Source organism: Tiliqua scincoides, chromosome 9 (genome assembly GCF_035046505.1).
Source record: "Tiliqua scincoides isolate rTilSci1 chromosome 9, rTilSci1.hap2, whole genome shotgun sequence".
Taxonomy (NCBI): domain Eukaryota; kingdom Metazoa; phylum Chordata; class Lepidosauria; order Squamata; family Scincidae; genus Tiliqua; species Tiliqua scincoides.
Genome location: NC_089829.1, coordinates 35,176,145 through 35,201,707, shown reverse-complemented (window position 1 = coordinate 35,201,707; position 25,563 = coordinate 35,176,145). Strand labels below are relative to the sequence as shown.

Below are 25,563 nucleotides of genomic sequence, written 5' to 3'. Positions count from 1 at the left end.
GCACTATAAAACACATTGTTCATCTAACAGGGAGGAAACAGAAGCTGACTGGCCCAGAGAGCAGTGCTCCCATTGCCTAGAACAGCTATCAATCATGTGGAGACAAAGAGTGCTGTAATGAATCAGTGCTGAAGGAAGCAACGTTATGGGAGGTGTTACTATATAGAACACTATCTGTGCTAATAAAAAATGAAAGCCTGTATAGACAAGGAGATCATAATTCCAGTCATAGTGTGTAATCTGAAAACAATGCTTATCGTGAGCAAGTTACAGTGAAATTATGTCTTGCTGGCTCTGAATTGCTCTTCAAATACAAATCCCTGTATCCATGGATCAAAAACTGGAAGCGTTGTTTTTCTGCCTCTAATTGTCATCCTGAGACCAGCAGAGGCTGCAGGTGGATGCAACCTCTGGAGATGAGGTGGGAACACCCACTGGAGGTGAAGGGACCAGAGCTCCCCTTACCTCCAGAAGTTGTGCATGTGGAGGGGGTCCACGGACCCAATCCGATGGGTGGGGGTTCCCTCGTGCCCGCAGATTCAGCTATCTGTGGGGGAAGGAAGGTTTCAGAATGGAACCCCTGCAGATACAGGGGCACACCTGTACTAACTGAAAGGAGCAGTAATATTAACAATGGACATGACACCCTTATTGCAATCCATTCCTAATGCCGTCTCTACCTGCCTAAAAGTCCACTTCCTAACTAAATTCCCATACAGTGGCACCAATGTGGGCTATGCTGTACCCCTCAGGGGAATATTGGCTGCTGGGGGTCTCTTCGGAATAAGGGGACATTTGTCCCCTTGACACTGGGTAAGGCCCAGCAGCTGCTATGAGTCAACTTGGACCTGCACCAACTATATTGCTGACACAAGTCTGAGTTGATCTGTATCAGTAGTTCAGGCCTGGGGGGTTGGATACAGTGCACGCCAGTGCTGCCAATCCTGCCTGCCTCCCAGGCCCAATCTGCCCTCCCTGCCCCATCACTGCCCTCCTCCTGGCCTGTTACATCATCTCCCCACACTCTCACCCACGCCAGACTTACCTGGCCAAAGGGCATCCTTGGGAGCACCAGCGGGGAGGCTCTGGTGCGCTGTTGCAAAGCGATTTACAGTGCTTTTGAAACAGTACAAAGACCAGGCGTGCTGGCAGAACAAGTTTAGAAACAGGACTCTGTGCTTCCAAAAAAGGATGAGTTAACTGGCAAATTAAGCATATTATTAAAAAGGACCCTTGCCAAAAGGCCATTGCTTTGGTTCTTAGTTCACATGTAAGTGTGAAGTGTGGACCTTTTTATTCCCCATTTGAAAATCCCTATAGTCCGGAGCACACTTGTTCCTTTACTATATGACAGTTAAAGCAATGGCTTAAATTCACTGTTGGGGAACATATTTGAGAGAATGACTGACTGCATACTAGGAGAAGCAAAATAAGCCCACATTTGGTGATGTGAGGTTAATAATAATAGTAATAATAATAACTTTATTTTTACCCCGCCTTTTTCCCCGAAGGGACTCAAGGCGGCTTACAACATATTAAAAACATAATTTAAAAACAAATAAAAACATATTAACACATCATAAAAAACAGCAGTCAGAGTAAAAAAATAGGTAAAAAGAGCATAGAGCAGCAGCAAGTCATAAAAGAATCAGGCCTGTAAAAAATATTAAAAGGTGTTAAAAAGATGTTAAAAGGCCGAGAACTCAGAAGGCCTGTTTAAACAGAAGGGTCTTCAGGCCTCGCCGAAAGAGAGGGAGCCATTCTTAAGTCAAGGGGAAGGGAATTCCATAATTCTATTTCTTGCAGCCTTCTCAGTAGTGGCAACAATAGCAGGTTAGTAGGATAGGGAAAAAGAATAGATGCCTCTGAGGATTTCACATATTCCTTAGAAGCAGGTATATGGATGATTCCCTCATGAGGCCTTGTGAGTAGACATATATTCTGCTCTGAACTGGGGAGTCCCACAAACCCAATATGCTAATCCCTAATCCACATTAAATACTTCCTTTTTATTATCTTAAAATAGTTATCTGGTTTATGGACCATGGAGGGTATGCCTTAAAGACAGACTTTTCAGACCCACAAATTTGGTTCTTCTGTAGACTGTCACACAACAGGACAATCATGTGTTTTGCTTGTAAGGCTGAATCATATCCACACTTACCTGGAAGTAAGCCTCATTGGGTATAATGGAACATTCATCTGAGTACATTTCATAGAATTGGGCTCTAAGATAGTGACTGAAATCCCTGACTCAATTGAACAGATTACATTTTTCCAGACCAATTTTATTTTGACTTTCAAAAATGGACAGACAAGAATTTATATTAGATAAGAATATATTTAAAACAATGTGTTCAAAACACCAGCAATTCTTAAATGGTGCTATTGCCACCAATTCATTGCCATGGTCACTCCCCAGACCAGTGTTACCTTATTAAATTATCAGGGAAGTAGCTTAAGGGTTACTATACCTGGTAACTCTTAGAAGTGCAATTTTCCTCCCCTGATCTGTTGGCCAATTGAAAAATGGGGCCATAGATATCATCCCAGTGTTGATTATCCTTAAAAGTGCTTTTAAACTGTGAGTTATTTCCAGTCAAAATGTATCCAGCTTTGCCTTCTATCCATTGGGTTGCATTAAAGAGCCATCTGCTATCAGAAATTTTGCATCCATGAAGGTACTTACCAACCACAATAATAATAAAGCAGAACAGTTTAGGTAAAAGAGGCTGAGAATTAGCTCTACATGCTCTGACTTTTAGCTCTTAAAAAGACTTTTTTGTCAATAGTATTTCCAAGGTACATATTAGAGGGGAGGAATCTTAGCTATACTACTGCTGTTCAAATCAGTAGGACCTATGCAACCAAAAATGAATGCAGTGCTTTAAAGAAAAAACAACCAATACTTATTGCTCACATACAGTGGACATTTTTCAGCTCTAAATATCTTACCCATTTTTACTGTTGTTTAGTTCTCGCAGGAGAATTATTAGTTACTTTTATGGCTTTAATCACTTGCCAAATTTGACATTTGAAAATGAGGTCTCTCTCCCGCCTCTGCCATTTTTAAAACTATGTTTGGAGGAACATGGTGTTGTACAAAAAGATGAAGGCATAAACTGGATGAAACTGTGGTCTTTTGTTCTCATTATGGGGACGTGCAGTGCATAGCCATCCTTCTGGTGTAAAACGGAACGGCCATAAGTCTGTGTGTATCCTATAATGGTATCCTATATCCTATAAAGCAGTGTTTCTCAAACTATGGGTTGGGACCCATAGGTCACGAGCCAATTTCACGTGGATCCCCATTCATTCCAATATTTTATTTTTTAATATATTAGACTTATGTTAGTGTGGTATGTGACTGCATTTGGAGAAATGTTACAGATCTGTACTTTTAACTGGCTTCTGTGTATATGCGTTTAACAATGACAGTCAATGGGGCTTACTTCTGAGTAAGTGCGGGTACAATTGCAGCCTAGGATTGTTAAAAATTTTCCTGCTTCATTATGTCACTTTTGGTCATGACATCATTTCCGGTCAGTTCTGACAGATTCTCATTCTAAAAAGTGGGTCCCAGTGCCAAAAGTTTGAGAACCACTGCAAAGAGCCTGTAGCCCAGTGGTTCTCAAACTCTCTGGGAGAGTTTGACAGCCACTAAGTCTTTGCTGCAGGCAGCGATGACAAAACTGGAAGTGGTTGCGATAGTCTTCTGGAGGGCTCTGCGCTGCGTGGTGAGCCCTGCTGAGGCTGGCGCCAGGCTTCCTCAACCCCCGGAAGGCTGCTGCAGGCAGGGGTGAGTGGCAGCGCGCCCCTGCACCCAGATCAGAGACGTGATGCTGAGCATCGCATCTCTGCCTTCCCCCACCCCTCCCCTTAAGGGAGAACTACCCAGGGCTCTCAGGCTGGGGTGTTGCAATGCCCTAGTCTGAAAACCACTGCTGTAGCCTATAAAGAACTGCACGTATCCTACAATGGCGCCACCATCTTCAAAGTGGGTCGGGACTACTCATTTTATCCATTTCTAAAATGGCAGCACAATGGCATGATATGGAGAGTGCAACTACAGGCATCCTCCTGCATCTGCTGGGGATACATCCCGCATGGATACAAAACCATGGATAAGAAGGAATTCTATACAGAGAAATAAAATACTAACTTCTCCTTCCCCCCCCCCCCTTCATTTTCCTTCTTTACTGTGGAAACAAGCAAGCTTGTTTTATCCTTTTACAGAACACTAGAAGGGAACGCAACAAGCAGGCAGGAGGCCTGAACAACAGGCAAAGCAAGTGTTAACAGAAAGCAGGAACATTCTGGATGTGTCCCTCTAGTGTTCAGGGCACCTACCTAATAGTTAAACTCCTGTAAAACAGTATTTGTAATCGGGAAATTAATAAATCAAAATGTATAACTAAAAGAGGACAACAGCCATGGAACCTCCACCTTGCTCTTGTACTTCCAGTTCAAAATCCAAGTAAAATGAGGTTATTTGGGGGAGTTTTAGATAGGATCCAAAACATTGGATAGCTTCAATCTGGCCAGGTGATTCATCTGGAAACAACGAGTCCTTCAACAATCTAGGGAGGTGTGAATTTGAGCAGTATTTGGATAGGAGATAACTGGGAGCCCCCGTGATTTTAAATATAGTGCTTCTAATAAATCCTACAAATCCAGCAGTATAAGATCCTCATTATGAAAGCCAAAAATCTGTAGTGGTGGTGTTTACATCACTACAATTTTTTTATTAAAACAAGCATCGTACACAAACCCAACAGAACCCGTGTGTTTGTTATTGGGTTCCAAATAAGCTTCCAATAAAATGGTTAAAATTTGATCATAAGCTAGAAGGAAAAGTTCTTTTTAGCATTCTCTTTTATGGCAAAAAGTATTTTTTGTATAAGTTTGAAAATGTCTCATCATCCAAAGAGGCGATTCATTGTTCGCTTTCTTAGACACAATGGTGTCATTGTCTTCAATCTTATTCTCCTCTCACACTTGAATATCCTAGTGTTCATTTTTTTTAAAAAGCACACACATATGACAAAAAAATTCAGCTACTCTATAATCATGTATCTTTATGCTTTAGCCAAATTCTCTTTTCAGTCATATTCACTACTTTTTCTCCATCATATAAATCTTATATAAAACAGTCTGTTTACATTATCAGAGATGTTACTACCTTGTTACAGATATGCCTGGTTTGTATTACCTTAATGTAGCTATCCTACATATACGAACAAGGAATGATAGATGCACCATTCCCATCCCCTTTAACATTGACAGGTCACTTTGGAACACTTATAGGTCATGCTGCATTTGCAGCTCAGTGATGGAGCACACAGTTTGCTCACTGGAGGTCTCCAGGTCAATATATTTGGCATCTCTAGGTAGGGCTGGGAAAGACAGCTGTCTGAAAAGTTGGAGGGCTACTACTGAGCTGGTGACTCAGTAGAAGGCATCTTCACACATTCAGAAGGGGAACTGAGGTGGGGTTCAGCATATCATGTACATAAACATACTGGAAATAATAGCTGACTATTATTAGTAATCTGGATAAAAGATGCTGAGTCAAGTTCCCAAACAGTTTTTAAAATCTCCTTCAACCAACAACAGTTTTTGGTTCACCCCTTGTGAACATGTAATTAAACAAGTTGGAGGTTGAAAAAAATTTACAGGTTGGTATACTAAGATCAATGAATATTTACACTGGCCCAAACGCCATTCTTTAATCTTCTGACATCTACAAGCATGTCTCCTGGAAACATAATCTTTGATCTGTCAGCACATGGGCAGCCCAATTCTAAATAAATTCACCCATGCCGAAGCAGCGTTGCCAGTGCAGCTCTTGCTGCATCCTGCAGAGGAATTTTAGCTGCTGGAAGTCTCCTCAAGGTAAGGGGACGTTCATCTACTTGCCCAAAGGTAAGCCCCAGCAGCCACAATGGGGTAACTCAGGGCTGCACCAGTGAAATAGGTGGTACAAGTTCACATTGCCTTGAGTCGGCAGATCAGGCTCTGGAGGGGGTATAGGATACAACATGTGCAGCTGCCACCGATCATGTCCCCTCCTGAAACTGATCCACCCAACCCCCACAGGGATATTATCTGCTCCAGTGCGTACTGTTGCCTGGGCTGGAATGACAGCCCAGGCATTCTTACTGACAGGCCTGGAACCTGTGCTGTTGCCTTATGGCATGCCTTATGGCATATCTGCAACAGTTTGCACCAGCAAAGCATGCACTTCACCAGTGCAACCAGACAACAGGATTGTGCCAAGAGGCTGTAATTCTATACAGACTTACATGGGAGTAAATCCATTTGAATTGAATAGGACTTACCTTTAAGCAGACACCTCTCTCTCATTAACCTTTATTAGGCATAGACATAAATACAAGCAAGCAAACAAAGAACAGAAATGGTCTGCCCCTAACAAGGGGGTTTCCACAGCTCATACATTAACAGCTCTATGAGGAACAGCAGATTTAACTTTGCATCTCTGCAATATAAAGATAATCAGCAAATTGAGTAATAATGGACTTATCAGAAGTAGAAAGAAGGAAATGCAAAGTTGCAGCATTGCGGGTCAAGCCACCTTTTGGAGTACCTTCGCACTTGATTAACTTGTGAACTGGTGTCCAGTGCCAGTAAAGATTTCAATCTCTCGAAAATTTACCCATATGGGAACAAGAAATTGTTTCCCCCAGAATTATTCATGATGGCGCTTTATTCTATATGCTACCATACTCTCATCCTCCAGAAAAGCTTTTGCCTTTTGATCAAGCCAGGAGGTCCCCTTTACACGACTTCCATCATATTTTGAGGGCTTAATAGATGTTATGGACAGATCTTGGAAGTGAACTTATTGGGATGGCAAAGCCAACCTCAGTAAAAGGGGGTAGCTGGTCACTATCTAAATCAGGGAGTACCTGAAGGCTTTCCACCCAGGGAAGTAAATCATTGCAGGCCAAAATGTAATCAATAGTGCTACACCTTGCTCATGCCATAAAAGTAAATTCCCCTGGGTGATCCCCAGGCATGGCCCCATTCAGAATATTGAGATTGAATCTTTTAGCCATAGCCAGCAGTTGAGAACCAGCAAAACTTGCTTTACTATCTTAAGTAGACATGCACAGGATTGCATCACTACTCTATACTACACTTCATTGGCCTGGAGATCCTCCATTGTCTATACTGTTGCAAATCATTTTATTTAAGGATGAATTCCATAGGAAAAAAAGTTTGTTTTTAAGTAATAGCTTTGTTAGCAGTCATGACCAGAATGCAATTTCCACCATGGATGGGCACCAACAGTAGTTTTCAAGAGCATTCTGGTGCTCTTAAAGATACATGTCTTTTCCTCACCATGGGGCCAAGTGTTACAAATGGCCATATGGTGGAGTATTCACCATTGTGAGGTACTACTTGGTAAAGATCATCTCTTTTCTTTCTTTGTCCTCCCAGCAACTGAAGTCCATCTATCTTATTTTACAGGAAGGAAGACAGTGTGGCGGAGACAGAGTGCCATTTAAGAACACACAGGGGGTCATATCCTCCCAAGTCCAAATTCAACTCACCATCCATTGGGTCATGCAGTTCTTCTTGCACCCAGTAAGCTCCTCTTTGTGGCCATTTTAAAGTTCTGAATGGGAGCTTATTTTTAGATTGAGGAAAAATGAAAGCTCCTTGCAGTTTTACTTATGTGAGTAAATAACAAGCTTCGTATTTACTGTAGAACAAATCATGAATGAATTTGAATGCCTTTGTCTGCACCTTGATGGCTTTCAGGCCATTCAGAGTGATGAGTATAGTGGGGTATGCAAACTGAATCTCTATTTTTAATAGATTGGTTAAAACTAGATTAATTAGATGCCATCAGGAAAAAAAAAATACCCACCATGTAAATAAAATAAATATTCAGTTACATGGATGATTTCACAAGCAGCATGGTACTTTTTTTTTAAACATAAGATTACTACTAAAATGGTTCTGTTAAAGATCAGGAAAGATAAACACTTTTTTGATTAAAAATAAAGCGGTCGAGTAATTTGATTATAGCTAGAATCAGATACTACATTCTAGAGGAGAACAATGCCTTTGAAACTACACAGCTCTCTGGCCGCAGAACCACGATTTGCACATTTAAAATGATAAATTTAAGACTATCAATAGTAAATCAATTGCAGGTATAGCAGATAAAACAGGAATAATTCATCATATTGCTATACTGAAAACACAAAAGAAGACAGAAGGGCAATGGAAGGATTTGACTTTAATTTGAAATCTGGTTTTAGGTTTTTCAAGGACAATCCTTTTTCCAAAAGTTTAACATATACATAAAAAAATCACCATTAGCACATCTGATCTGAATATACTAATGATTTTTATTGGTCAGATCTTGAAAGCGAGGTTTATTTTAATGGAGTATGCATTAATTAACCCAACATGTACTATCTCTCAGCATATCTGGCCAAGTACTTTCATTTACACATGTTTATTGTGAAATGTTTGCATTCCCAACATTTGAAGCCCACACACAGATTATTTCATACTTCTCTTCTGAGCACTTTACAAAAGTTAAAAGTTATTGTTTTTGATTAATGTATTTAAAAAAACAACAAGAGTTCCAAAAACCAGATGTTCAGAAGAAATGCATTCTTCATTAAAACATCAAACTGGCATTCATATGAAAATGAAGTACTTACAGAAGTTATGCAGGACTGACTTTTGATCACTTTAGATACTCCACAGAGAATGAACTTTGTCTATTTCGGCACACAATTCACATGATTTTTTAACACTATAGGCAACTTATTTAACTGTATTGGTTATCTTAAAAAAAGAATGAAAACTGCAACAAATATACAGATATGTGGGGTGGTGTGTTACAGATGGGAGTTCTAAGGCTGTGGTTGTCATCTTTTGATTAAGAAAAGGAAATGATTTCACTAAAGAGACATTCCCTCTTGTGTTGTTTTGTTTTAACTGAGTTTGTACTTTCCACCAAAGTGGACATATTTATTGAGTCTCATAAGTTACTTCACGGTTACCAACATCACTGTAATCTCAACAAACTATCTTTTTTCTTGCCAATTATCTAAATATCATAACTATAAAATATCTTAAAACATTCTCTGTCATGTAAACATCTTAGCTACAAAGTCTTAAGTGTAAACAGTATGATGCATCAGAATGATTTTAAGCGATGTTATAAAAACTGTTCTTAAAAAGTAAACAAAAATGTAAAGCTTCCATCTGGTTTATGATTTTTCCACTGCAGAACTGCTGCTGTGTGCCAGTTTGCTGAACCATGGCTTGCTAAAGAGATTGCTGGGGTCACAGAGAGAAACACCCCCCCCCCAAAAGGGCAGAACATTAATGGCTGCACCCCCCCTCCCTTTTTCACACAAGTTGTCTTGGTACGGATCAAACAGAATTGAGAGTACAGCACAAAAAACACAGTGTGTGTATTCAAGCAGCCTACTGAAAGAGAACCATTTTCACAAAGATTAATTTTTTGCAAAAGATGTTGTTTAGGCAATCACAACTGACTATACCACCACCACCACACTGAAGCTGCTCCATGCTTTTTATAATCTGTATACTTATGGGTAAATGTAGACATCAATTACAGGAGTTGACCCATAGCAGTGTTTGGGCTTACCTCAAGGAGACCTCCAGCAGCCAAAAATCCCCCATGGGATAGCAGTAGCCGTGCCAGCACCATTGCATTGCCATGTGGGGATTTAAATAGGATTGGGCTCTGTATGTCAGATGCAGTACTCTTGCTTTACTTCTTTATTCCTTTTTGTGTAATACTGTTAGGCTGGTGCTTATTGTAAGGCTTTCTTAATTGTTGGCAGACTGTTTAACCATTTCAACTGTACTGAAGTGTGTGTACAGAAATGCTTTTGGATTGATTTAGCAAATTGTTTCTATGCTTATTGAAATACTTTTGAAATGTTCTTGTAATGCATTGCTATGTATTGTTTTAATATATGGATGTTGGTTTTATTGTCTTATATTTTGTTGATGTGTTGCAAGCTATCCTGGGCCTGGTTTGATGGAAAGGCAGCGTACATATAAATTGATTGATAGATGCACATTCACTTTCTCTCTTTCTCTCCCCCTCCACACCCACACACATACCATCATCATCATCACTCCTGATCTTGCTTCCTTGGAAAACTGTGTATCAAAGAAAATTGTGTAGCAAAGGAAAAAATTTACACAGCAAATGTTTCTCTGATATCATAAGAATCCTTTGGACCACACAATGTATGACTCATTTTATGTTGTCCAAAGAGAAAGAGAAAATTCATTGCTAGAAGAAATAAAAGAGGTTACCAATTTTGATCAGTTATTTGCAAACTTCTCAAAGATAGCACTGGGATCAGGAAGCTGGCACTGCTCTCTCTTAGTTAGGCAGTACAGGTTGTTGTTTCATTTGTCTATCAGCTTTCCAGTAACAGCATCTTATTTATACCACCTATATAACCACAGGTAAGGAGGGCCTTTATGCTAGCAAAATGCAATGCTATCCCTTCAGCCCTGTTGACAGGCTGGTATAATGGTATACCTAAACCTGAGAGACACTGCCCCTGTTGAATGAAGTGTGTGGAAACGCTCAAACACATGGTTCTTTCTTGCCCTTTACATCAAGCCTCACACCGGAAGTTTCATGCTTCTATGCTTGTGAACTTCAGCAGTTGGGCTGACGTGGGCATTCTCCGCACCTTCTTATCACTAGAGGAGATGGAGAAACTTGAAAATGTAGCCTCTTTTTGTCTTCACTGTTCTGAGCTCCAGAGAGGTGGGTTTCAGTTATAACTATGCTGATTGCATTGTGGCTGAAAAGTCTGGGATTGTTTATATGTCTGATCTAATTATTTATTACTGTACAATTGCTAAAGTGTGGATTTGTCTTAGCCGTGTATGTATTTTTGATTGGGATGTTGATGCTGTTTTTAATGCCAATAAAGGTTCCATATATACATACATAGTTAGGCAGTAAGTAAACCTAGACAGTCTTTCTGAAAGTCGCTTGCCTTTGGAAGAAAGAAATTTGCATGCCCAGATATCCCCAAGGATATCTTTTTATCTATACCTTTTCAAGTTGAGAATCAGTACGGGCCCCCAGATTAGCACAACACAACACAATATTAGCACAGCACAATACAATATTTTCTCACCTGGAGCATACAGAAAGCTGCAGTTTTAGTGGTTCATACACATGATCAGGAGACCAGACGTCGTCATCAACAAAAATCCTGGTTCCTACAAGGGCTTATAGCAAGTTGCTTAATCACTCTGCCTCAGTCTTCCCATCTGTAAAAACAGGATAATTATTACACTGACTAAGGTGTAAGAAACCATAGTTAATAATGCCATAAGCAGATACTAGTTCCATTGTGCTGGCAACCCATCACATGTCTTTCCACATTTTTCACATGTGTTTCTGGCAGCGAATAGGGGACATAATTTTGAGTGCTGGGCAGCAGATCATCTAAGCATTAGGACTGCATCTAATCCTAAATATTTGTTTTGCTACATTTATACCATAAAGTCTGTGGGCTGATTACAGCCTCCTTCTTGACCATTAGCAGTCCCCAAATGTGAAGGCCCATTGTGGGAATATCTGCAACTTTCGCATCAAAATGCTAGGAGTGGAAGAATTCCTTCATCATGTTCTGCATTTGTCTCTCCCAGGATTTAAAGGCATGCAATGTAGTTGGGTGACAGTTATTATGACTTGTTGCAACTTGTACCTCAGACACCCTCTGGGCCAACTCACACTTTACTTTTTTCAAAGTGCATCTAAAAACATTACATGTGAATGACATAGATGCATGCTCAGAAACACACAGTTCAGGCAGAGTGGCAGGACTGACTACTCTGTCTAAACTATCGTCAGTATGGGATTACTGCCATGTAGTATGTGAGAACCACCAGACACCTACTGTCTTATGTACTGCTGCTGCGTTCAACAAGGAGTTGAAAAGATCAGACGGTGGATGAAAAAACACAGTATACAAATATTGGGATGTAGGGAGACTGGAGTGTAGAGATGTCCCTTTAGGGTGGGGGAAAAGGAGAGTAACACTTGGGGTGAAGAGAGACGCCTGTGATGGCGCAAAGAACTGTGAAGTGGAAAGAAAGAAAAACAGGAGGATGGCTGCTGAAAGGGAGCAACCCTTCTCCAAAGGGGAGAAAAATACATAGGATGCAGGGAACCTGTGGAAGTGCAGAGAGGATGGTGGGTACATTGTAGGGTGATGAGAGAAGGAGGGAGGGGAATTAACAAAGTATGACTAAAAGAAAATATTATGCTAAACATTTGGATGAGGATGCTTTCTGCTTTTGACATGATGCTCATGAATTCATAAACATGTGAAAGTGATCCTCAGACTGATCTGAGTTGCACATCCTGAGCTAGTACATTGGGTGCAACACAACACAGAACTGTTGCTTGCTAATGCTGACAAGACTGTAAATTAACTGCTCCCAGTAAACATAGGACAAAGTTATCATGGGGAGGGGGGAGGGGGGAGGAAATCAGGGATAAACCAGACCAGATGCTGGCTGAAGGCACACAGCCATCAGAGGACCCACCCAGCTGAGATGATCTTTTGACTTTCAATAATGGGTGGTAGCAATTGCACCCAATATACCATCACAGGGAAAGCAGGGAGACATGGAGTGCCTAGTGCAGAGCTTTGCCCTACAGCCTCTAGCACCAGCTGCATGCCTACCGTTGGGTTTGATGGGGCAAATGCCCCAGGCACCGGCCACGAGGACCCTCTCTGCTCCAGACGGGGGGGGGGGGCACGGCGGAAACCGTGCTTCTGGTTTGCCGGAAGCACAGTTTATAGTGCCAGGGAACCTCACAGAGGTTTCTCTGGCATGGGCTGTGGTCGCGCGAGGCCCCGTGAGCCTCTGGTGAGTGGGGGAGCGGTTACCTGCACGGGGAGTGGCAATAGCCCACAGGGGGTGCCATCACAGAGCTTTGCCCTGGGCACGGGCTGCAGAGGTCTGCGGCTACCTAGCACTGGTCATCCTGTAAAGTTTTACTGTATTCCCTGCACTTAATCAGCATACCCGAGCTCAGTGGAGCCCCAGAAATTCTCATTTGGGGCCAATCCAAGGTTTATGTTATGAGAAGCAAAAATACCTTTGTACTTTGGTGGTGTATGTGAGCTTCCCTTGTTTGTAATGGATTGTAAGCTTATGTTCTTGAACATTTGCTGAATTCAGATTTTGAACTGTACTGCAATGCAATCTGCAGTTCACAGTCTTAGTTAATTATACGAGCCACCCAGTCAAGGAACAAAAACAAGGCTTGACAGGATGGACCAAAATGTGTGTGTGTGAGTGCACACACACACAAGTGCATGTATATGAATATACAATTCAGAATTTGTGCTGTGTTGGTTACTTCTAAGAGTTATGTGCTATTGTTTGTTCTCCTAATTGGATGACTAAGTGACTGACACAGCAGAAATTCTGAATTCTATACTCAAGTTGTCATTCAACTTGCTCTTTGCACGGCATTGGGTAGCTACACAACACACCCAATCGAAACAGAGCAGCATGCCATCCACATAACCAATCATAAGAGAATGAATGGCAAAGTTTCAACAAAATCAAGAAGTATTCACAGTGGTGGAAAAACCTGCAAATGACTGTGGAATGATGCCTCGTGATTGGTTTGTGGATGCATTGCCCAGCCAGGGGAGGGGGGAGGAAGAAGCGACATCTGAGCATTACTAAAAATGGATTCCTGGATATCATACAAAGAATCAGGCTCTGTACTGTAACACTACTAGTTGTGAAAAAGGAGGGAATTCCAGCAGTAGCTGTTTTTCTTCCGCTTGGCAAAGGAGCCCTAGTTTTCTTTGCATATGGTCACACTAGGTTCAGTTAAGGTCCAGGTTGTGTACTCGTCCTACACATTGGCTGCTAAATTGCCAGTACTCACTGGCCAAGAACAGAGCAAAATGCAAAGTTGATTTAAACCACCCTCAACACTACTGTTACTGCCAAGACCAGACAAGGATGAGGAGTGAGAGACTAAGGATAAACGAGGGTGGAGGGAGACTTCAAGGCTAGGCGTAGGAGTAAGGGGGAAGTAGTAGGCCATGTGAAAAGTCTTCACAGGCTCTTCATAGCCCTGTAAACCCGTCAGACATTACCACAGCTCTCGCTGATTTGCAAAACCTACTGCTTTGATTTGTGAGGCATTCACTTGGTTGAATCCTGCAAACATGCATGCATCTGCATGACTGTTCCCATTCCCTAAATGAACCCTAGTGGTCCCAGCTGGGCTACTGCCACATATTAAGAGCCAAACCTCTAGGCTCTTAAACTTCAAGGGAAACAAAACTAATCTGAAAGTTTGATGCTCTTATTCAAAGGATCAAAATCAAACAATCAAATCAAACAATCAAAATGCCACACGTGTATCCAAAGCAATGGGACTGGGGATGGAATGGGGTGGAGTGGGAGGGAACAGAATGCAACAGTTAAAAATGAAGAAGCTTGGGAGTAATGCTCAACAAACAAAAAAAGTTGCTGCCAGCGAAAAGGCAGGAAGGAGACAAGAAAAGTTCTGTGATCTGCATGTCAGGAAAAACAAACAGCATTCAATCTCACTTGCAAATCATTCTTACCTGGTGCTCCTCTTTCTCTAATCACTAAGTGGAGCTATTTTTGCCATGCCCCTTTCAGTGCCACTATTGTCAGCTTCACATCTCCAATGCAATTGGAGCTATAATTACATTTTTTAAAAAATAGCATGGGTTAAAATGACATTAAGGGCCATAATTGGAACTTCTTATACTTATGCACAGACTTCTAACAACAGCAACAGCTCTTCCACATGTTTTGTTTGGTAGATGCCAGATTAGATGACCAGGTACTATTTGTAAGAAGGCTTGCTGCAGGGAAGTAGTTACCTGCATTCTTTCAAAGTAAGGGTCAATGTAGATGCTATTTGAAGCAAATACCTGGTCCTTATGTGCTTGAGTCTTCCCCCCCCCCCCCAATTATTCTCAGGATAAATTAAGATAGCAGAATGGAGAGGGCTTTAACCATTTGCCTCCACTACAGATCCAATCTGCATTACACACACACACACACACCCCAATGGCTGTTTTCTGCCCTGGTCAGCTTTTTGTGGAGCCAATGGAAACCTACATCCCAAGGCAAAAAGCAGTTTCAGAAAGTGATCCAGGTTAAGACCACAGCAAGGCAATGCCCCTTCCCCCCCCCCCACCTCGGTACCAACTCAGATTTGGGTCCTGCAGCATTGACTGTTTAGCAAGGAAGAAAACAAGCATTATTTTAACTACCTGTATGGTTAAAATAATGCATAGCTTCATTCTGAATGGGGCTGCATAACTGCAAATATGGAAACCACACACTTTCTTACCCCCCCCCCATTCTAGTTGGCTGGCTTAAGAGAAACCCTACCTTTATTTCATTCCTTTTTTGGAAAATCACATGACTGGCTGCACCTTGTTTGCATAACAAATTTGAACCTGTAGCCCTGGGAGCTTCCTAACTAGGAATATACAAAGTTATTAGCAACAAAAAAAAAAAAAACAAGGAGCCCTAAATCTAGCTTCCATCACCAAGCCATGGCCAAATTTAATCAAGAGTTGCATACTATTTGAGGCCCCAGCCTCCAGAGCATGTCAAGAGTTGTTTCAGTACTCCCAGCAGGGTGCAAAACTACAGAGGCACCCACTTTGAGCCATGGGTGAGCAATCAAGGGCAATCAAGGTACAAAAGAAAGATCCTTGAAGAGTTCATCCCACATGAGCCTCTATGCTTCCCTATGGGAATTTAAGGTATAAAAATGTTTTCTGTTTGTTTCTTATCTGCTTGCTGTCCTCATGAACTGCTCATAAATTGGCCAGTGGCCTGCTAGTGCTGCATCAAATACGCCCAACTCCATCTGCTATCTAAGAACTGCTGTGCCAACCAGCATCCAGGACAGGTATGAGACCACTTTCTTCCATTCCAAACTTTCTCCCTTCCTCGAAGCACAACTGAAAAACTATAGCTTCAATACCTGTGGAGGTGCCTCATCTTGTATAAGCCACTGGTCAAGAATCCACTGTGCTGCCATGCAACATGAAAGCAATCCTTTGGAAAAGCAATCTCAGCTCCCTTGCCTTTCTTCTCCTCTTGGAACTAGCTAGGGCTATGCCTAGCCCATTTGGGTTTGCTTTTCAAGCATTTTTCAGTCTTTCTTCCTGCCTTGACAACCAAAGATTGCTGTGTCTTGTCACTCTTGCCCCACATTCTCTGCAATGCTTCAAGCCACCTCAGCAGATAGGGATAGTAGTTGTTGATGACACTTTTAGTGTCTCTATCATTTTCTTCTATGTGAGAGTGCTGTGTGTGTGCATGTGCTGGTGAGTCTAAGGCTCTTAGTCAATTTTTGTTAGCAAGAGACCCAAGGATTGGCCCCAGGGTTTCAGATGGGAATTCCCTTAATAGTCACAGTAGTCTCTCAAATCACTGCCTACTCAATAGGTAGTATAAAGGCACCCCTTCAAACATCTGCAGCACACTAGTTAAAAGGAACTGCACAGTGGAAAAGATAAGTGAGTGATGTGATTTCACAGCCTGCTGAGACACTTGCCATTTCCCTGCATCTGTGCTTGTGGCCACAGAGAATGCAACGTGGCCTTGTGCCATGACAGGAAATTCAGAATATCCCTGCTTCTTTTTCCTTCTCTCCTTCACGACCCCCCCCCCCCCACACACACACAATTTTTCAGTCCCTATTCCACTGGGTAAGCCCACTGATTTCCCCACATTCTGCTTTTTCCCTTCCTTTGCCTGAGCTGCCACACACCCATTTCTCATTTTCCATTTCTTCTCATTCACAAGAAACCATTTACACTTAGGGTTTAGTTGTGTGATTGTTTAGTACACTGCATTGCATTTTTATTATTGATTCTCCCTCTGCATTATTACTGCATTATTATCCCTGCAATAAAAGTTATTATTACACCTTTAACCATGCCTCTCTCCTTCTTTATGCCAGCCCACTGAGTCGCACTATTGGTCTCTGTATTTGATCCCTGCACATGTCATAGATTTTCCTCCAGGTGTACATGTTACCCATGACTTAAAACACACCCAGTAACTGTGTCATTTTATAAATGTCTGCTCTACACAGCTTCTCCTTGATCTCTGCTAACTCTTTATAGACATGCTACCTATCTTTTTTGAAGAATGAATAGCAGTCTTGTGGGTTGATTAATTGTAACACTTCAAATCCTTTCTCTGAATGGTCCTAGAGAAAGTATTATTGATGTACAATACCAGATTGCCCAAGGCCTTGTCTTTGGTTCTGACAGTTCTTCCCATTTGATTTTCACCATATACTGAAAAAGTAGCTACTCAACCACTGGAAGGTGTGTGTGTTTTGTGGAATGAAGGTAACTATTCTATATCAGGCCTACTTAAACAAGCCTGTGACATCCAGGGATCTAGTCAAGTGCTTGAACCACTTAGCCATCATACCTTCACCACTGCATTTAAAAACAGAGTACTAGTGTATATGCTGCATCAGTTGCCATGGATGCTTATTAACAGACCAATGACATGCATATAGATAGGTTGCAACTATAAGAACACACTTTTTTCAAGTAGTGTGTTATGATGAGAACAGTTCTTTTGACCTTACAATGTGTCAAGGCACACAAGGAAATGGGCTTCAAAAAAAAAAAGGAAACGTCTTTCAATCATTATTCCACCCATGCCTTTTATCAGATTAAAGATAAACGTTATTGCAACAGTTCCCAAACTTTAAAGTACTGCAACCCACTTCACCCTCCATAGTGGGTCATTATACAATGCTCCCTATAGCTCCACAATAATTTATTGAGAGGCCATGGAGGCTGCTTCCAGGTCGCACCAGGCCCATGACCCACATTGTTCTCTGCAGGACTCAGAATGACTGGAAGCTGCCTCCACAAAGTGGAAGTCACTTCCATGGGTCATTCTAGGGCCTGGTGAGGCCAATACAGTGGGTCGCAGGCCTGGTGTGACCTGGGAGCAGCCTCCAGGGTCTCCCAATAAGGCGCTGTGGTGCTACAGTGGGTATCACATTGGGGCCAAAGCAAATAGGTTCACAACCCACAGTTTGGGAGAGGATGTTATTGTAATTAGTGCAAAAAACACCATTTATCTGTAATCAAGGCATAGTCAGGAGTATGTAACGGCAACATGTCCTGGGGCAAACAATATTGTTTCAATTACTATGGATTCATTCTCACACACACACACACACACACACACACACACACACACACACACACACTCAAATAAATTTAGCTTCTAGGCCTGAGCAAAGAAAATATGTGAGGATAACTTGAAATATCAGGAAGGTTTGTGGGATAATCAGAGAACTATAAGCAGATCATGGTACCATCACAATATGACACTTTTCTTCATTACTAGACTCAGTCAAACTTTTCATGCTGCTAAACCATGAAGGAGTATGTAACGGCAACATGTCCTGGGGCAAACAATATTGTTTCAATTACTATGGATTCATTCTCACACACACACACACACACACACACACACACACACACACACTCAAATAAATTTAGCTTCTAGGCCTGAGCAAAGAAAATATGTGAGGATAACTTGAAATATCAGGAAGGTTTGTGGGATAATCAGAGAACTATAAGCAGATCATGGTACCATCACAATATGACACTTTTCTTCATTACTAGACTCAGTCAAACTTTTCATGCTGCTAAACCAGAGATTGGTACATTCTACAAAGAGAAGAGAGACAAACAGAACCAGACCAATCAAACATCAAGTCATTATGACACCTATTTAACTTGAAGCAAAAAAATATATTATTTTTTGAAATGGTTTTTAGTATTTTAAATCGTTTCAACACACACAGAACTCAGGGGATGATCATGCAGTTGAATGCAAAGTGTTCATCTGGTGAACTAGTGTGGTTCAGATTCAGATTTAAGGCAGTCAAACATAGCCCTATCCACCATAAATTGGTTTAGCCTTTTTTTTAAAGGCATCTAAATCTTGCAACTATCACCACATCTTATAGCAATAGATTCCATAATTTATCACCACTTGTGCCACTGTGGTTTCTTCCAATCCACAGGAATGGGAGACCAGATGGATCTTAAGAAACCATCTCAGAAGCAAGTCTCTCTTATATCCTAGATGTGGCCTTTAATTATAAATGGTCAGAATAATCTCTACCAAAGAGTTTCACTTGGGTACTTTCAAGGGACTGTTTAAAAGCACTAGTTGCCCAGAACAATGATGTTTGACCTGAAAACCACAAAAAAGGATATTGTTTGCAAGGCTACATCAGGTAGTATGAGAAGCCTTGATCCTGTACCACTGGAAAATTTTAATTTAAAAAAAATATATTAATTGCAATACCTAACAACTCAGCAAATGTACAAAGACTAGGTACTGCAAATGAATTCCTTGAGGGAGAAATTCTAACCCTTTTGTAGTAAATAAGAGCCTGATCATGGGCTCAGCGCCGCGGCTTCATACCACCACACACTGTCGCAAATATGCCATAAGGCACGTTTGCGAGCCGCACCACCCGGCTACCGCCTGTGCTAGCCCAGTATCAGCCAGTGCTGGGCAATGCGGGACGGGCGCCCAGCCTTCGTGGCTCAGCGGTCTCATGGAAGTGGATCTCCACGCAGTGGAGCCGCGGCACGATAAGCAGGGGTGGGGAGGTGGCATTCTGGGGAGGGGGAGGCCGGCGGGGGTGGAGAGAGGGTGGGGGAGGCATGATGGGGGCAGGGGGAGGGAAGGGGTGGGCGGAATGTGTGCAGGGGAGGGAGGGAGGCAGGTTAATGGAGCTCCGCTCCAAGGTGTTCGTGCAGGGCTCGGTACCCTACATGAACGCCTTTACCACTGACCTTTTGGTCGGTGGTAAAGTGAGCAGACCCACTGCGGGGCTGCTTACCTTACTGAGGAGAAGGGGACATTTGTCCCCTTCTCCCGAGGTGCCGCCCAAGGTAGCCTGGGGTGCACAGGATCTGGCAGCAGCTGTTCTCAGTGCCGCTGAGGCTGGATGCCCTGGGCAGCTCAGGACTGGGCTGTAAGACTGATTACCATTGACTTCAAAACACTCCAAGGAACTGGAAGCCTACTTTACATGTTACTCATTAAGGAAGGCCTTCTACATTTGGCCTCTGCTATCTCTGACTACTGGTGACAATATAAAAGAATGAAGTTCTAAGTTTTGCATGCGCTAAAGTTCTTTTATTTAAAACATGTATGCCGTGCCTTTCCATTCCTAAAGGGGCTCAGTCAGGGATATTTCCCAGTCCCACTTGGAGACAGCAGGGATGGAAGCTTGGTCCTTCTTCATGCAGGTGATAACTACTGAGCTACAACCCTACTCCTAATAGTGGAGCAAAGCAAAGCAGAGAGGTGGGTAAATCAGGGATTAATGTGAGAACATGCAGTTATAGTTAATAATTGTATATCCCATTTCCATGGGAGGAGCTTTGTTGCAAAATGAGTAGCTCCAGAAGGGATAGGTTTTTGGACACCAGGCAGGAGAAGAGTTCATAGGCAGAGATGTTTGTTTCTAGTGAGTATTATTATTAATTATTATTAATAGTATCCATATACCGCTTTTTAACAAAAAAAGTTCACAAAGCGGTTTACAGACAAATTCAAATAACTAAATGGCTCCCTGTCCCAAAAGGGTCACAATCTACAAGATGCAGAAGAATACCAGCAAACAGCCACTAGAAAAGACACTGCGCTGGGGTGAAGAGGGACAGTTACTCGCCCCCTGCTAAATATAGAAGTAGCACTTGAAAAATGCCTTTTGCCCAGTTAGATGAGTAAGATAAGTTTACAGCATAAGGGCCCAATCCTTACATGCCATAAGGCTTATGGCATCGGGGAGGACAGAATGCAGGCATTGGGACAGCACTGCTTGGACAGACAGATGGTGTTCCTCAGCACTGGTCGATGGTAAAACTTCTTGGGGCAGGGGGGAGCCAAGGAGTGGGCAGAACAGGGTAGGGAGGGGAGGATCAAGCCCGGAAGGGGTTCAGAGATGGTGGCAGCCTCTGCTGCTGCAACCTACCCCCCCTGGCCAGCTGGGCAACCCAACATGGGTCTCCCCGGCTCTGTGCCAGTTCAAACATGGACGCAAAGCCGAGAATACCCATTGGCTGCACCACTGCAAACACTCCCTTACCCTAAGGAGACCCTAGCGGTAGCCTCAGCGCCCCACAGGATGCAGCATTCACCATTTTGGTGCCACTGCAGCTCTGGGCACCAAGGCAATCAGGACTAAGCTGCAAGTCATACTAAACACAATGGGTTTACTTTCGAGTAAAGTAAATGACACAGTTTTCAAATACCTCTATTCATAGGTATTTGGACACTGGACCACAGAACTGAATGTAGAGGAGGCAATGGAGAGAGCTACATATTCTTTGAAGACTGTTCAAAGAATATGTAGCCCTCTCCATTGCCTCCTCTGCATGCAGTTCTGTATGCAGAAATCAGGCATCTTTCTAAGTATTCCCTGAAGGCTCCTCCACCTGCAGACAGATGCACTGCCTCTGTACCAGCTTCCTAGCCACTCAAATGAACAGGAAGTCCTGCGTGTACATATATCCAATGTTCTGCTCTTCTCCAGGACGACAGCTCACAAACAATTCTCACAAAGATGTTTCCTCCTTACGTGTAGGAGTGGTTAGACAGGCTTGCAGTTCTAGGTCAAAACAAAAATAAAGCAAAGCATTCCAAAAACCACCTGCTATTGCTGAAGAGAGGAGGCACTGCTACAATTTTCTATTTTTCTGTAGGACACCTCTCAAAATACATTGATTTAACATGGGCGATACCAACATTAATTTAAGAGATAGTAACACAAAAGGTGCATCAGCTGGTATGCAGACTGTGAGAGGAAACAGCTAAAAAAATTGGATGAAGAAACCATGGGCTTTACAATCCCCATCAAGTAGACAGCTCTAAAAAACTATTTTTAAAGGTCATAAATTAGGTAGTCTCTTAAACGTAATTCAATCATCCATTTTTAAAGTAGCTAGATTCTATTAGTTGTCCCTTGCATTTTACAAAAACAGAGCCCCATTAACATTATTCACTTATAGTTTCTATCTATAAGTAGATATTCTGTTCAACCAGCTTTAAATAGATTCTTCATTTTTTTTTCTTTCTGAAATTGCTATTAAGCATATTTTTACTGCAAGGGCAAAGAAGGCACAGGATTTGCCTGACTCCATGCAAAGGATAGATTTTCAGCAAGCAGAACCACATTCCTATGAAGTAAAAATACTCTACATAAGCCGATTGTTTCTATCCTTGCTCAGTAAAGACTCTCCTCTGATCTTTAGAATTACATGTAGGTAGTCTAGTATGAGTTTTATTTTCTTCCAGGCACCCTCTGGCTTCAGATATCCCATTATAAAACCCCTACAAGGCACAGCCCAAGACTTTTCAATGAAATTTTATGTTTACCTACAGTAAACGAAGCTGCTCAATTCAACTAGGAATTTACTTTCCCAGGCGACATAAGACATAAACCATTAAGTATACGTATGCATAATCAAGATTGAAAGTTTTATTTTAGAGCACTTATCCCAGGGCTGCCATTCCGAGATACCAACCCCTGTCCACATAAAGAAGGAATGTTTCAATGACACATACCGTTACTGGTTGCATTCTGCTTTTTAGAGGTCACTATATTATACTATAAATCAGTGAACTCCACCCATTTAACTTAGTGGTTCCCAAACTTTTTTGACTGGTGGTTCCCTTGACCTACTGGGGCATTAGCTGTGGCTCCAATGTGACTCCCCATTATAGACTGTATAACTGTATACATTGTATAGGGTGGCAGCTATTTCATGAGGATTCTGCAGCAACCCTGGCTGGTTTCTGCGATTCCCCTGGCAGCCACGGCTCACTGTTTGGGAACTACTGCCTTATGCTGACATGATCATGTATTGCAAGTCCCCTGGTTGGAAGTTGCAAGGCCACCACAAGTCTTGACCTGTGAGTCTGCATTATCCAGCTGCCTTGACCCTATGGCAGTGATGGTGAACCTTTTAGAGACTGAGTGCCCAAACAGCAACCCAAAACCCACTTATTTATTGCAAAGTGCCAACACAGCAATTTAACCTGAATACTGAGGTTTTAGTTTAGAAAAAACAACTTTTACATGTTAACATCTTTTACCTACTATTACTTGCAACCCTTAATGAACTTTTTCTCTAGAAATTTGTCCAATCCCTTCTTAAATGCATCTAGGCAAGTTGTCATCACTGCTTCCTGTGGCAAAGAGTTCCACAGACTAATTACATGGTGGGTAAAGAAATATTGGCAGGGAGAGGGTGGCTGCAAGACCTTGCCACTGCTCATTTTCTCAAACAAGAAAAGATTTTTTTTTTAAAAAAAAGCCCCACCCACAGAAGTGGGCTCTAAGGCTGCAATCCCAGCCACTCTTTCCTAGTAGTAAGCCTCATTGACTCTAATGGGGCTTACTACTGAGTAGACACGAACAGGAGCAGGCTCCAAGGCTGCAATCCCAGGCACCCTTTCCTGGGAATAAGCCTCATCCACTGTAATGGGTTTACTTCTGAGTAGACACACATGATGTCTCCTCTGCTGTGGAGGAAAAGCCTCTCCTGGCACGGAATGGGGGGCTGCAAGGGCTCGCAATGGCTGAGGAGGAGGGTGGCTCAGGATTGGCTGGTGGACTGCCAGTGAAGGGCCCTAAGCCATTCCAACAGAAAAATTCAGGAGCCTACTGGATGCTGATTGGCTGAGCCTGCTGGAGAGTTGGGGAAGGGAAAAACAGGGACCTAAAGCCTGCAGAGTGGGCAAAATTGAAAAGGGAAACAAATGTGGGGCAGGTGGGGGTGCAGGGAGCTGAGGGCAGTGAGCTCAGGGGGCGGAGGGAAGCAGCCCACCCTCCCAACACACGGGGGCTCGGAAAAAGCCTCTGTTTTCTTTAAAGTGACATGCAGCTTCAGTGCCCCCTCCAGGCTGCCTGGCTCAGCACTGCGTACCCATAGAGACGGTGCTGCGTGCCCCCTCTGGCACGCGTGCCATAGGTTCGCCACCACTGCCCTATGGGGTTGGCCATGATAGGCTCAATCAGTATTTGACTAGAACAGGGGTCGGCAACCTTAAATACTCAATGAGCCATTTGGACCCATTTCCCAAAGGAAAAAAAAACCTCGGGAGCCACAAAACCCTTTTGACATCTAAAATGAAGAAAATACTGCATATATAGTTTTTTTCCCCCCACCTTTATGCTCTTATAGGTCCCATTTTTATAATGTAGCCCCCTCTTGTAGCTTCTAGTTAGTTTTGTCATACATTCTTGTTCTGTGTTTTCAGACGCCTGGTCCTCTATGGTGTTTTGCCTGATTCCAAGGCCATTCTCTGCCTGGAGAATTAGGCCCACTTTAAGCAAATTAGCTCCCCTTCTTTCCCCCAACAAATGACCCTGGTTCTGCCCTGCAGTCCTGCTGGACCCCACCTCCAGGGTAGCTCGCCTGTTCAACCTGCAGAGGTCCTCTCTCCTGCCAGCAGCCTCCCACCACTACAGCAGACCCTGGGTCCTCAGCAGGTCTTGGGCACAGCAGCCACACACCAAACTCCAGTGTCTCCAGCAGTCCATTAGTCACAAAGTCAGTCAGAGCATCCAGGGCAGAGTCCAAAGTCAATAAACCAAGTCACAGTCCAAGGTCAGATTCCAAAGTAAGTCAGTCAAATCAGTCAGAGTATCCAAGTCAATAAGCCAAGCCAGTCAGTCAGTCTCCTCTCCAACCTGCACTCCTTCTCCAACCCACACCCCCTTCCTCAGGTGCCCATTATATCCCTGAGGGCCCTATTGCCTTCAAGTGGCTGCAGCTGTGCAGCACACTTTGCTGGATGCCCAGGCCTTACCCTTAAAGGGGCCACTGCTGACACCACATGCTACCTCCTCACCAGATCTTCCAGGATTCCAATACATATGGTGGTTATGACATCTGCTTATCTTACATGGATACTAAAGAACTCCCCCCACCTTCCAGAGGCACCCCTGCTGGAAGGAAAAAAGGACACAGACTCCAGAGGTGGGGAAGAGAAGAAGCCAGAGCTGGGGGGAAAGGTGGGGGGGGGGGCAACCACAGGCCAGCTTCTGCCCTGCCTGCCTGCCTGCCTGCCCTCCCTCACTCAGGCTGCAACCCTCTCCACACTATCCTGGGAGTAAGCCCCATTGGCTACAATGGGACTTCTGAGCAGACAAGTTGGTTGGAGCTCTCAGGTTGCAGTCCTCTCCACACTTTCCTGGGAGGAAGCCTCACTGACTACTTGTGAGTAGACCCGCATAGGAGGGGGCTGAGGCTGCAGCCCTCCACACCTTCCTGGGAGGAAGTCCCACTGACTACAGCGGGGCTTACTTGTGAGTAGACCTGCACAGGAGGAGGCTGAGGATACAGCCCTCCACACCTTCCTGGGAGTAGCCCAGGGACTACATCAGGGCTTACT

The 25,563-nt window shown here is 43.0% G+C and overlaps 1 protein-coding gene across 10 annotated transcripts in view; it reads right to left on the bottom strand.

Moving 5' to 3' along the window:
* Positions 1-25,563, bottom strand: part of ZNF536 (zinc finger protein 536) — a 551,190-nt gene that overhangs the window by 363,543 nt on the left and 162,084 nt on the right. For all 10 annotated transcript variants that reach the window (XM_066636754.1, XM_066636757.1, XM_066636763.1 and 7 more), the window contains exon 3: positions 11,193-11,328. The gene's annotated coding sequence lies outside the window, so the exon portion shown is untranslated. The remainder of the gene's footprint in view (positions 1-11,192; positions 11,329-25,563) is intronic.